This window comes from Triticum aestivum, chromosome 2D (assembly GCF_018294505.1).
Source record: "Triticum aestivum cultivar Chinese Spring chromosome 2D, IWGSC CS RefSeq v2.1, whole genome shotgun sequence".
Lineage (NCBI taxonomy): Eukaryota > Viridiplantae > Streptophyta > Magnoliopsida > Poales > Poaceae > Triticum > Triticum aestivum.
In genome coordinates this window covers 589,798,882-589,810,439 of record NC_057799.1, presented here as the reverse complement: position 1 = coordinate 589,810,439, position 11,558 = coordinate 589,798,882, and positions in this window count along the sequence as shown.

Here is an 11,558-nt window from a genome sequence, read left to right as displayed (position 1 = left end):
GCAAGTAGGAGGGGTCGTCAACTCCGTAGTCGAACTGGGCAGCAGCAGTGTCGGTCTCGTAGTCTACCGGAGAGAAGAGGGGGAAGAAACAGTAAATACAATGCAAACATAAGCATGACGATGCGTGACATGACAATGAACGGTGCTAGGTGTGTCCTAACGCGACAGTTGGTGGTACCGGCGAAGGGGGGGAACATCCGGGGGGTATTCCCGATGTTTCTTGTTTTCGGACAGACGGACCGGAGGGGGAAAGTTGCTAGTTCGATAGGTTAGGGAGGTGTGGTGGACGAACGGACTGCGTATTCGCATTCGTCTCGTCGTTCTGAGCAACTTTCATATAGAAAATATTTTCATCCGAGTTACGGTTTAAAAGATATGAATTTTCAAAGTTTATTTGAATTTCTGGAATTATTTAAATTAAGAAAAAATGAATTATGACGTCAGCATGAGGCAATGATGACGTCAGCAGGTCAACAGGTCGGCTGACCAGTCAAACCAGACAGGTGGGTCCAGTGGGACCCACATGTCAGCCTCTGTTAGTCTAATATTAATTTAAACTAAACTAACAGTCTAATTAGAGGGGGTGGACCCCATATGTCAGTGAGTGATTAGTTAATCTAATTATTTTTATTTATAAAACATTTTTCTTTTTTTTTAATTTTGCGGTGGGGCCCGCATGTCAGTGGCTGGGCCTGCCCAGTCAGCACGTTGACTGGGTGGACCCAGTCAACGGGGCCCACGGGCCCACTGGCAGTGGCACTGGGGGGGCCAGGCCAGCCACGTCGGCGGCCGACCAAATCAGCGGCGGCCCCTCGCCGGAGTTGGCCGGAATCGCGCTACGGGGCTCGGGGAGGAGCGGGGCTAGGCCCATTCGAAAGGGCTCGCAGCGCCGCATCCAGGGGTGGCCGGGGCTTCGCCGGACTTGGCCGAAATCGGCGCCAGCGAGCGGCGGAGGCGGCGGCGCGCACGGGTGCCCGACGGAAACGTGGCTACGGCGGGCTGTCGAACAAGCGGAGGGGCTGGGAAGCTTCTACGTGCGGTGGGGAGTGCTGCGGGCTTGAGCCCGTGACCAAAAGGTCACCGGAGACCCGCCGGCGGCGAGCTCCGCGGCGCAGCGTTCGGGCGCGCGCGGGGAAGAAGCTAGGGGGCGCGCGAGAGAGAAAGGACAGGGGAGGAGGGGGAGAGGCTCACCGCGCGGCACACGGAGGCCGGTGAGAGTTTAGGAGCAGCAGGTCGGCGCCGGGGAAGAAGGGGGTCGCCGGCGTCCGAAGTTGAAGACGAGCCCGGGGAGGCCGTTGCAGTGGCTCCGAGCTTCAATGGAGAGGCAGAGGTGGTGTAGTCGAGGGCGGCGACGGCGTATGACATGGCGAGGTGGCGATTGGGGCACGGTGGCCGTGTGAACGACGGGAACGGCGGCGAGCGCGTCGGGCGTGGGGAAGAAGAGAGCGGCGCGGATCTGGGGGGAAGAGGGAGGCGCAGGGGCCGAGAGGTGAGCGGGGGGGGGCGAGTGGGAGAGAGGCCCGAGGAGGCGGGGGTGCTGGCGCCCTTATCCTCCCCGTCGCCGGCGAGGGGGTGCGGCGGGGACGGCCCCTGTTCCGACCCCGGTCGGGGGAACAGGGAAGGGGGCGAGCGGGAGAGGTGGGCTGGGCCGGGGGTCGGCCCAGTCGGCCAGGGGTCCAGCGGGGGGGGAAGGGCCTTCTCCTTCTTTTTCTTTTTTTCCTTTGCCTGTTCTGTTTCTTTTGCATTTTCTTTTTATTTGTTTATTTTCTTTTCTGTTTTATTTCACTTAAAAGTATTTAGGTATTTTATAAAAATGTGTTTTCTCCACAATAATTATCAGTGCAATTTCTGGCAGTGCCCGAACATTTTTGTTTAAATTTTTGAAAACTTTTATTTTCCACTTTAAATTTAATTGAAGTTTGAATTAGGAGTTTGAAAAGAAATGTGTTCCAAATGTGATCAAGCCCTATTTAGCAACATGATTAGCTTAATCACAGAGGGTTACTGTAGCATGATCCTCGGGGTGTTACAAATCTCCTCCACTACAAGAAATCTCGTCCCGAGATTTAGGAGGTAGAAGGAAACAGTGCGGGGTATTCTTCGCGCAGACGATCCTCTCGTTCCCAAGTGGCCTCATCTTCAGAATGGTGCGACCACTGGACTTTGAGAAACTTGATCGCCTTCTGATGCGTGCGGCGTTCAGCTTGGTCGAGAATACGGACCGGATGCTCCTTATAGGAGAGGTCTTGCTGCAATTCGAGCACTTCATGATCCACAGCTCGGATTGGATCCTTGAAGCAACGGCGGAGCTGTGACACATGGAACACATCGTGAACCTGAGAAAGGTTCGGCGGTAGCTCCAGTTGGTATGCCACTTTTCCACGCCTTTCGAGAATAGTGAATGGGCCAATATAGCGAGGAGCTAGTTTGCCCTTGATCCCGAAGCGGTGAGCACCCTTCATAGGTGTGACTCGAAGATAAGCCTTTTCGCCAGGTTGATAGACCATGTCTTTATGATGACGGTCATACTGACTCTTCTGACGTGACTGAGCACTCTTGAGATTCTCGCGAATAATGCGGACTTGTTCTTCGGCATCTTGGATAATATCCGGACCGAAGAGTGGACGTTCCCCAGTTTCTGACCAGTTTAGAGGGGTTCGGCACTTTCGTCCATATAACACTTCGAAGGGGGCCATCTTCAGACTAGCTTGATAGCTATTATTATAAGAGAACTTAGCATACGGGAGAGATTCCTCCCATTTCTTGCCGAAGGAAATAACGCAAGCTCGAAGCATGTCTTCGAGAACTTGGTTCGATGACGAGGCCGATAAATTGATATTACGCGATCGTTACTGTCCATCTTTTTCAGCTCTGCTCCCGAAAAGAGAATTTGACGCGTTCAACTTGTCCTTGCGATTGAGGATGAAACGCAGTACTGAATGACAGATGAGTTCCCATAGCTTCTTGGAAACTTGCCCAGAATCTTGAAGTGAATAAGCTGCCACGGTCTGAGCTGATAACCAATGGAATACCATGGAGTGAAACAATCCTGGACATATAGAGCGTTGCCAACTGGCTAGCAGTGATCGTTTCTTTGACTGCCAGGAAATGTGCAACTTTGGAAAGCCGGTCAATGACGACAAGAATAGCATCATTACCTTTCTGTGATTTGGGAAATCCAGTGACGAAGTCCATCTCAACATGGTCCCATTTCCATTCAGGAATAGAGATAGGTTGCAGAGTTCCAGCAGGCCTTTGATGTTCTGCTTTGATACGACGGCAAACGTCACACTCAGCAACATAACGAGCAATGGCTTGCTTCATATTAGACCACCAGAATCTCTGACGGATGTCTTGGTACATCTTTGTACTACCAGGATGGATACACAGAGGTGTATCATGAGCTTCTTTCATAACTTCCTGTGTCATATCCAGGTTTTTCTCTGCACATGGCACCACTAGGCGGCCCTTGAAGTATAGGGTGCCATCTCCAGCAATGGTGAAGAATGAGGGCTTTCCTTCTGCGAGGTAGCGCTTAATCTTGTGGGCTTCAGAGTCATACTTCTGTAGCCTTTTGATGCTATCCACGAGATCTGGTTTAGCAACTAGGGTATTGAGGGAACCCTGGGTAACAACGTGGAGGTTCACCTTGCCAAACTCCTTAGGAGGGGGAGTGAGTGCACCTGGAGGAACAATATGGAGGTTCAGCTTCCTGAATTCTTCAACAAGCGAGGGCTGAACTTTATGAACCTGGAGGTGGTTGCAGTAAGACTTGCGGCTCAAGGCATCAGCCATTACATTAGCCTTGCCTGGCGTATAGGAGATACCCAAGTCAAAGTCTGCAACAAGCTCCATCCATCTCTGCTGACGGAGGTTCAGATCTGGCTGAGTAAACAGATACTTCAGACTTTGGTGGTCAGTGAAGATCTCGCAACGATTACCGAGAAGGTAATGTCGCCACTGCTTCAGCGCATGAATGACAGCAGCAAGTTCGAGGTCGTGAACTGGGTAGTTCTCTTCGTGAGGGCGCAATTGTCGAGAGGCATAAGCAATCACTTTGCGGTCTTGCATTAGGACACAGCCTAATCCTTGACGGGAAGCGTCGCAGTAAATGACGAAGTCCTTCTTAGTATCAGGTGGAGCTAGAACTGGAGCAGAAGTCAACTTGTCTTTGAGTGCCTAGAAACTTTCCTGACATTTGTCTGTCCATTGGAACTTGACACCCTTATGCAACAGGTTAGTCAGAGGCCTGGCGATCTTAGAGAAGTTCTCGACGAATCGACAGCAATAGCTGGCGAGACCGAGAAAACTTTTGACTTGCTTAACGTTCTTGGGAGGAGTCCAGTCAAGAATAGCCTGAACTCGCTCGGGGTTGACGGCAATACCATCCTTAGAGATGACATGCCCAAGATAGGTTACTTCCGGTAGCCAGAATTCACATTTGGAGAACTTGGCATATAGTTGATGCTCTCGTAGCTTTTCCAGCACAAGTCAAAGATGTTCAGCATGTTCTTCTTCGTTCTTGGAAAATACCAGGATATCATCCAGATAAACCACGACGAACTTGTCGAGGTAATCCATGAATATATAGTTCATCAGACGAGAGAAGGTGGCTGGAGCATTGGTTAAACCGAAAGACATGACGGTGTACTCGTATGAACCATAGCGAGTCACGAAGGCGGTCTTTGGGATATCCTCTTCGCGAACACGGATCTGATGGTAGCCCAACCTCAAGTCGAGCTTAGAGAACACTGACGAACCCGCCAGTTGATCATACAGATCATTGATCCGAGGAAGAGGGTATTTATTCTGAATGGTAGCTTGGTTTATAGGACGGTAGTCTTGAACTAACCGGTTTGTCCCATCCTTCTTCTTGACAAAGAGGGAAGGTGCTCCCCAAGGAGAGCAACTTGGGCGAATGAGTCCTTTGCGAAGAGATTTGTCGATTTCCTCCTTAAGCTCAAGGAGTTCATGCGGCGGCATTTTGTAGGGTCGCTTGGCTATAGGAGTGGTGCCTGGTTTCAAGTCGATGATGAATTCGACAGCTCTAGCAGGGGGAATCCCTGGAAGTTCTTCAGGGAAGACGTCGAGGAATTCATGCACGACGGGAATGTTTTCAATGCCCTCGAGTGGTGCAGCGTTCAATGCATTCAATGCATAGAGCCTTGCCTCGGCATTTTGCACCAGATGAGCTTGGTAATCAACTATTTCATCTGAAGGGTGTAGCAGATGGACGGTCTTAGTGGCGCAAACTATAGAAGCAGTATGCGCTTTGAACCAATCCATACCCAAAATGAGGTCGATGTTAGACGTCTTCAGGATAATGGGAGAGGCATAGAATTCCAGCCCTTCGATTTCCACGGGGACATCGATGCCAATCAAGGAGGTTTGACACTGTCCCACGGGGGTTTTGACCAATACAGAGGTGTTCATCTCCTCACATTTAACGTCGTGCTTGTATGCAAAATCTTCTGACATGAATGAATGCGATGCACCTGTATCAAATAAAACGGATGCTGGTACTGAATTTACGAGGAGTGTACCCATCACAGTAGCAGGCTGGTCTTGAGCTTCGTTGAGATCAACGTGGTTGGCATGAGCACGACCATAAGACTTAGCATTGTTGTTGCGAGGCTGATTGTTACCACGGCCAGTTGCTGGAAGGGCCAGTTGATTCTGGTTCTGGTTGCATTCTCTAGCACGGTGTCCTGGTTGACCACACCTGAAGCACAAGCCATTACTCGGAGTGGGAACAGGAGCTTGGGATGGTGGAGCTGGAAGTCTTGACTGCCTAGATGGTGGTGGAGGCAGACGAGGTGCAGCATAGGTCTGCCTTGGGGCAGATGCATTTGGACGGTACATGCTGTTCGGGATCCATATCTTACGCTTCTGTGCGGGCGAGCCCAAAGATGAGCCCGTGTCACGGTTGCGCCTGTGAGAGCTCTGGTATTCCTGCAGACCAGTTTCGACATTGATGGCCTTGTTCACCAAGGTGGAGAAATCAGCAAAGTCATGCACTAGAAGTGCGAGCTTGATGTCAGCCTGAAGGCCATCATGGAACTTCTCCTGTCTGCGTGCATCAGTTGCAATGTCTTCTTCAGCATAGCGGGACAAGTCCAGAAACTCCCGCTGATAAGCTTCGACAGTTTTGTTGCCTTGGGTGAGGTTGCGGAACTCACGCTTCTTCCGGTCCATGACTCCCTGAGGAATGAAGCGGGCACGGAAAGCAGCTTGGAAGTCTGGCCATGTGATGATTGTTCCAGCTGGCAGAGTACGCCTGTGGCTGTCCCACCATTGAGCTGCGGGTCCCTTCAAGAAGAAGGAAGCAAATGTGACATAGCTGGCAGGGGCTACATCAGCAGACTCCATCTCATAGGTGATGTCACGGAGCCAGTCATCAGCATCCAGAGGCTGAGTTGAGCTGCGGTAGATGGTTGGGTTGAGGCGTATGAAATCTTGAAGAGTCACTTGAGCTGGCTGCTGGTTCATATTGGGGTGAGGAAACTGGGCCATCATATTTTCCATGAATTGGCGGTTCAGTTCAAACTGTTGGATCATACCAGCCATGTACTCAGGTGGTGGTGGGGCATCGCCACCACGACCACGACCACCTGGTCTAACCATCCTGCTAATATATAACAGGGGTAGTTCAGCATTGAGAAATTTGCAATGACAAGAATCATTCATGATGAAACATGCATAATGAAAGGAGCACGATAGCTACTACATAGTAGTCGGCATAACTTTACAAAAGGGGTCATGCATAGAGTTCAGTACATAGAGTTCAGTACATAGACTAAAACATCATAGGCGGCACACAGGCTCGCGGTGACTGCAACTAATACTACAAGCAAGCCTACATCAGTCCCAAGAGGTACTGTGGAGGTAATCGTAGCCCGACAGCTGGTAGTGAGGCAACGGATAGCCCTCGACGTCAGCAGACTGGGGGCCGCGGATACTCAGGTGTAGAGCCCGACGCTCAGGTGGCAGAAGAGGGCCAAGTGCGGGAGAGTAGCCTCCCACCTCTGGCCAACCGACACCGTGGGGCATCACGGTCCTGGCTGGGTAGATCGCAGTACGCGGTACCTGTCCAGATCGGACAAAGGGGTGCAGCAGCGTCAGAGCACGGTAAAGGTGCTGACGGGTGGTGTACATCTCGTGGCGAAGAGCTCGGTTAGCTCGATCCAGCCCATCAGCATGCAGAACAAGGTGCTGATGGTAGAAGGGCTCTCGGGTGACAGTGGAGTAGGCAGCAGTATAGTATCCCTCCGCACCAACATCAGATGCGATAGCAATGTGCCTGAAAGGGGAGGTGTCCAACTCCCGATACTCTCCACGAAGACGTGTCAGAGCAGCATAGGCAGCATCGTGGACAGCCATATCGATGGTCACACCAACACCATGTGCGGTGTGCAGCACAGTAGTGGAGTCATACTCCCGAGAGTAGAGGTGGACGATGGCACGGTACTGCTCCTGGTTAAAGTCCTGGTACTCCTCGTAGACGGTGTACTCAGGGTGCCAGCGATAACCCAGATAGGTCATCATCTCAGCTAGCACCGCAGGTGATCCCGAGGCACCAATGGCCGTCGTGTGACGAACGACCTGCCTCGTGGGTTCCATCTGAAAGCAAAGACGTTTCAAAGGAGTCAAATGACAGTGTGTGAATTGTTCAATATACTATTCTAGGAAACAACTATGGCTTATCCAACTTTGGGGTGAATGCGGTCACGGGATCCTAGTGTTAGAGTTAGTAAATTCGTTTAACCCGAGTAGAAGAGAGTTCAGAGTCCCAGAGTAAGGGTCGGGGAGTAAAAGATCCTAGTACCACCCAATGGCGACGTGGGCCCGTAAGACACACAGCCATGTTAGTAAAAGTTTTGTAATGTCTAGACTCGACTTCGGCCAAGGAGTGTGGAAAGGGGGATTCCTACAGGCAGTCGGCTCTGATACCAACTTGTTACGCCCCCGATTTGACCGTACACTAATCATGCACGCAAATGTGTACGATCAAGATCAGGGACTCACGGGAAGATATCACAACACAACTCTAAAACATAAATAAGTCATACAAGCATCATAATACAAGCCAGGGGCCTCGAGGGCTCGAATACAAGTGCTCGATCACAGACGAGTCAGCGGAAGCAACAATATCTGAGTATAGACATAAGTTAAACAAGTTTGCCTTAAGAAGGCTAGCACAAACTGGGGTACAGATCGAACGAGGCACAGGCCTCCTGCCTGGGATCCTCCTAACTACTCCTGGTCGTCGTCAGCGGCCTGCACGTAGTAGTAGGCACCTCCAGTGCCGTAGGTGTCGTCGTCGACGGTGGCGTCTGGCTCCTGGACTCCAGCATCTGGTTGTGACAACCAGATAGAAGGGAAAGGGGGGAAAGAGGGAGAGAAGCAACCGTGAGTACTCATCCAAAGTACTCGCAAGCAAGGAGCTATACTACATATGCCTGGGTATATGTGTAAAGGGGCATATCAGTGGACTGAACTGCAGAATGCCAGAATAAAAGGGGGATAGCTAGTCCTGTCGAAGACTACGCTTCTGGCCATCTCCATCTTGCAGCAAGTAGAAGAGAGTAGATTGAAGTCCTCCGAGTAGCATCGCATAGCATAATCCTACCCGGCGATCCCCTCCTCGTCGCCCTGTTAGAGAGCGATCACCGGGTTGTATCTGGCACTTGGAAGGGTGTATTTTATTCAGTATCCAGTTCTAGTTGTCATAAGGTCAAGGTACAACTCCGGGTCATCCTTTTACCGAGGGACACGGCTATTCGAATAGATAAACTTCCCTGCAGGGGTGCACCACATAACCCAACACGCTCGATCCCATTTGGCCGGACACACTTTTCTGGGTCATGCCCGGCCTCGTAAGATCAACGCGTCGCAGCCCCACCTAAGCACAACAGAGCGGTCAGCACGCCGGTCTAACCCTATGCGCGCAGGGGTCTGGGCCCATCGCCCTATGCACACCTGCACGTTGCGTACGCGGCCGGAAGCAGACCTAGCCTAGTGGCTTTCCAGTCCAATCCGGCGCGCGCCACTCAGTCGCTGACGTCAAGAAGGCTTCGGCTGATACCACGACGCCGGGATACCCATAACTACTCCCGCGTAGATGGTTAGTGCGTATAGACCAAATGGCCACACTCAGATCAAATACCAAGATCTCGTTAAGCGTGTTAAGTAACCGCGAACGCCGACCAGGGCCAGGCCCACCTCTCACCTGGGTGGTCTCAACCTGCCCTGTCGCTCCGCCACAAAGATCCACTTGCGGGTACTCCTACGAGCCGACCCGACTTTAGTCATCACATGTGTCATGTATGTAGTATATAAGTATATACCCGTGATCACCGCCCAGGTGATCACGGCCCGATAGTATAGCACAGCAGACGGACAAGAATGTAGGGCCACTGATGGAAATCTAGCATCCTATACTAAGCATGTAGGATTGCAGGTAAAGGTAACAACAGTAGTAGCAAGGATAGGCTATGCATCAGGATAGGATATCGGAAAACAGTAACATGCTACACTACTCTAATGGAAGCAGTATAGAGAAGAATAGGCGATATCTGGTGATCAAGGGGGGGGCTTGCCTGGTTGCTCTGGCAAGTAGGAGGGGTCGTCAACTCCGTAGTCGAACTGGGCAGCAGCAGTGTCGGTCTCGTAGTCTACCGGAGAGAAGAAGGGGGAAGAAACAGTAAATACAATGCAAACATAAGCATGACGATGCGTGACATGACAATGAACGGTGCTAGGTGTGTCCTAACGCGACAGTTGGTGGTACCGGCGAAGGGGGGGAACATCCGGGGGGTATTCCCGATGTTTCTCGTTTTCGGACAGACGGACTGGAGGGGGAAAGTTGCTAGTTCGATAGGTTAGGGAGGTGTGGTGGACGAACGGACTGCGTAATCGGATTCGTCTCGTCGTTCTGAGCAACTTTCATATAGAAAACATTTTCATCCGAGTTACGGTTTAAAAGATATGAATTTTCAAAGTTTATTTGAATTTCTGGAATTATTTAAATTAAGCAAAAATGAATTATGACGTCAGCATGAGGCAATGATGACGTCACCAGGTCAACAGGTCGGCTGACCAGTCAAACCAGACAGGTGGGTCCAGTGGGACCCACATGTCAGCCTCTGTTAGTCTAATATTAATTTAAACGAAACTAACAGTCTAATTAGAGGGGGTGGACCCCATATGTCAGTGAGTGATTAGTTAATCTAATTATTTTTATTTATAAAACATTTTTCTTTTTCTTTTCTTTTTTTTTAATTTTGCGGCGGGGCCCGCATGTCAGTGGCTGGGCCTGCCCAGTCAGCACGTTGACTGGGTGGACCCAGTCAACGGGGCCCACGGGCCCACTGGCAGTGGCACTGGGGGGGGCCAGGCCAGCCACGTCGGCGGCCGGCGCCGGAGCAACTCCGGCGACCAAATCAGCGGCGGCCCCTCGCCGGAGTTGGCCGGAATCGCGCTACGGGGCTCGGGGAGGAGCGGGGCTAGGCCCATTCGAAAGGGCTCGCAGCGCCGCATCCAGGGGTGGCCGGGGTTTCGCCGGACTTGGCCGGAATCGGCGCCGGCGAGCGGCGGAGGCGGCGGCGCGCACGGGTGCCCGACGGAAACGTGGCTACGGCGGGCTGTCGAGCAAGCGGAGGGGCTGGGAAGCTTCTACGTGCGGTGGGGAGTGCTGCGGGCTTGAGCCCGTGACCAAAAGGTCACCGGAGACCCGCCGGCGGCGAGCTCCGCGGCGCGGCGTTCGGGCGCGCGCGGGGAAGAAGCTAGGGGGCCCGCGAGAGAGAAAGGACAGGGGAGGAGGGGGGAGAGGCTCACCGCGCGACACACGGAGGCCGGTGAGAGTTTAGGAGCAGCAGGTCGGCGCCGGGGAAGAAGGGGGTCGCCGGCGTCCGAAGTTGAAGACGAGCTCGGGGAGGCCGTTGCAGTGGCTCCGAGCTTCAACGGAGAGGCAGAGGTGGTGTAGTCGAGGGCGGCGACGGCGTATGACACGGCGAGGTGGCGATTGGGGCACGGTGGCCGTGTGAACGACGGGAACGGCGGCGAGCGCGTCGGGCGTGGGGAAGAAGAGAGCGGCGCGGATCGGGGGGGAAGAGGGAGGCGCAGGGGCCGAGAGGTGAGCGGGGGGGGCGAGTGGGAGAGAGGCCCGAGGAGGCGGGGGTGCTGGCGCCCTTATCCTCCCCGTCGCCGGCGAGGGGGTGCGGCGGGGACGGCCCCTGTTCCGACCCCGGTCGGGGGAACAGGGAAGGGGGCGAGCGGGAGAGGTGGGCTGGGCCGGGGGTCGGCCCAGTCGGCCAGGGGTCCAGCGGGGGGGGGGGGAGGGCCTTCTCCTTTTTTTTCTTTTTTTCCTTTGCCTGTTCTGTTTCTTTTGCATTTTCTTTTTATTTGTTTATTTTCTTTTCTGTTTTATTTCACTTAAAAGTATTTAGGTATTTTATAAAAATGTGTTTTCTCCACAATAATTATCAGTGCAATTTCTGGCAGTGCCCGAACATTTTTGTTTAAATTTTTGAAAACTTTTATTTTCCACTTTAAATTTA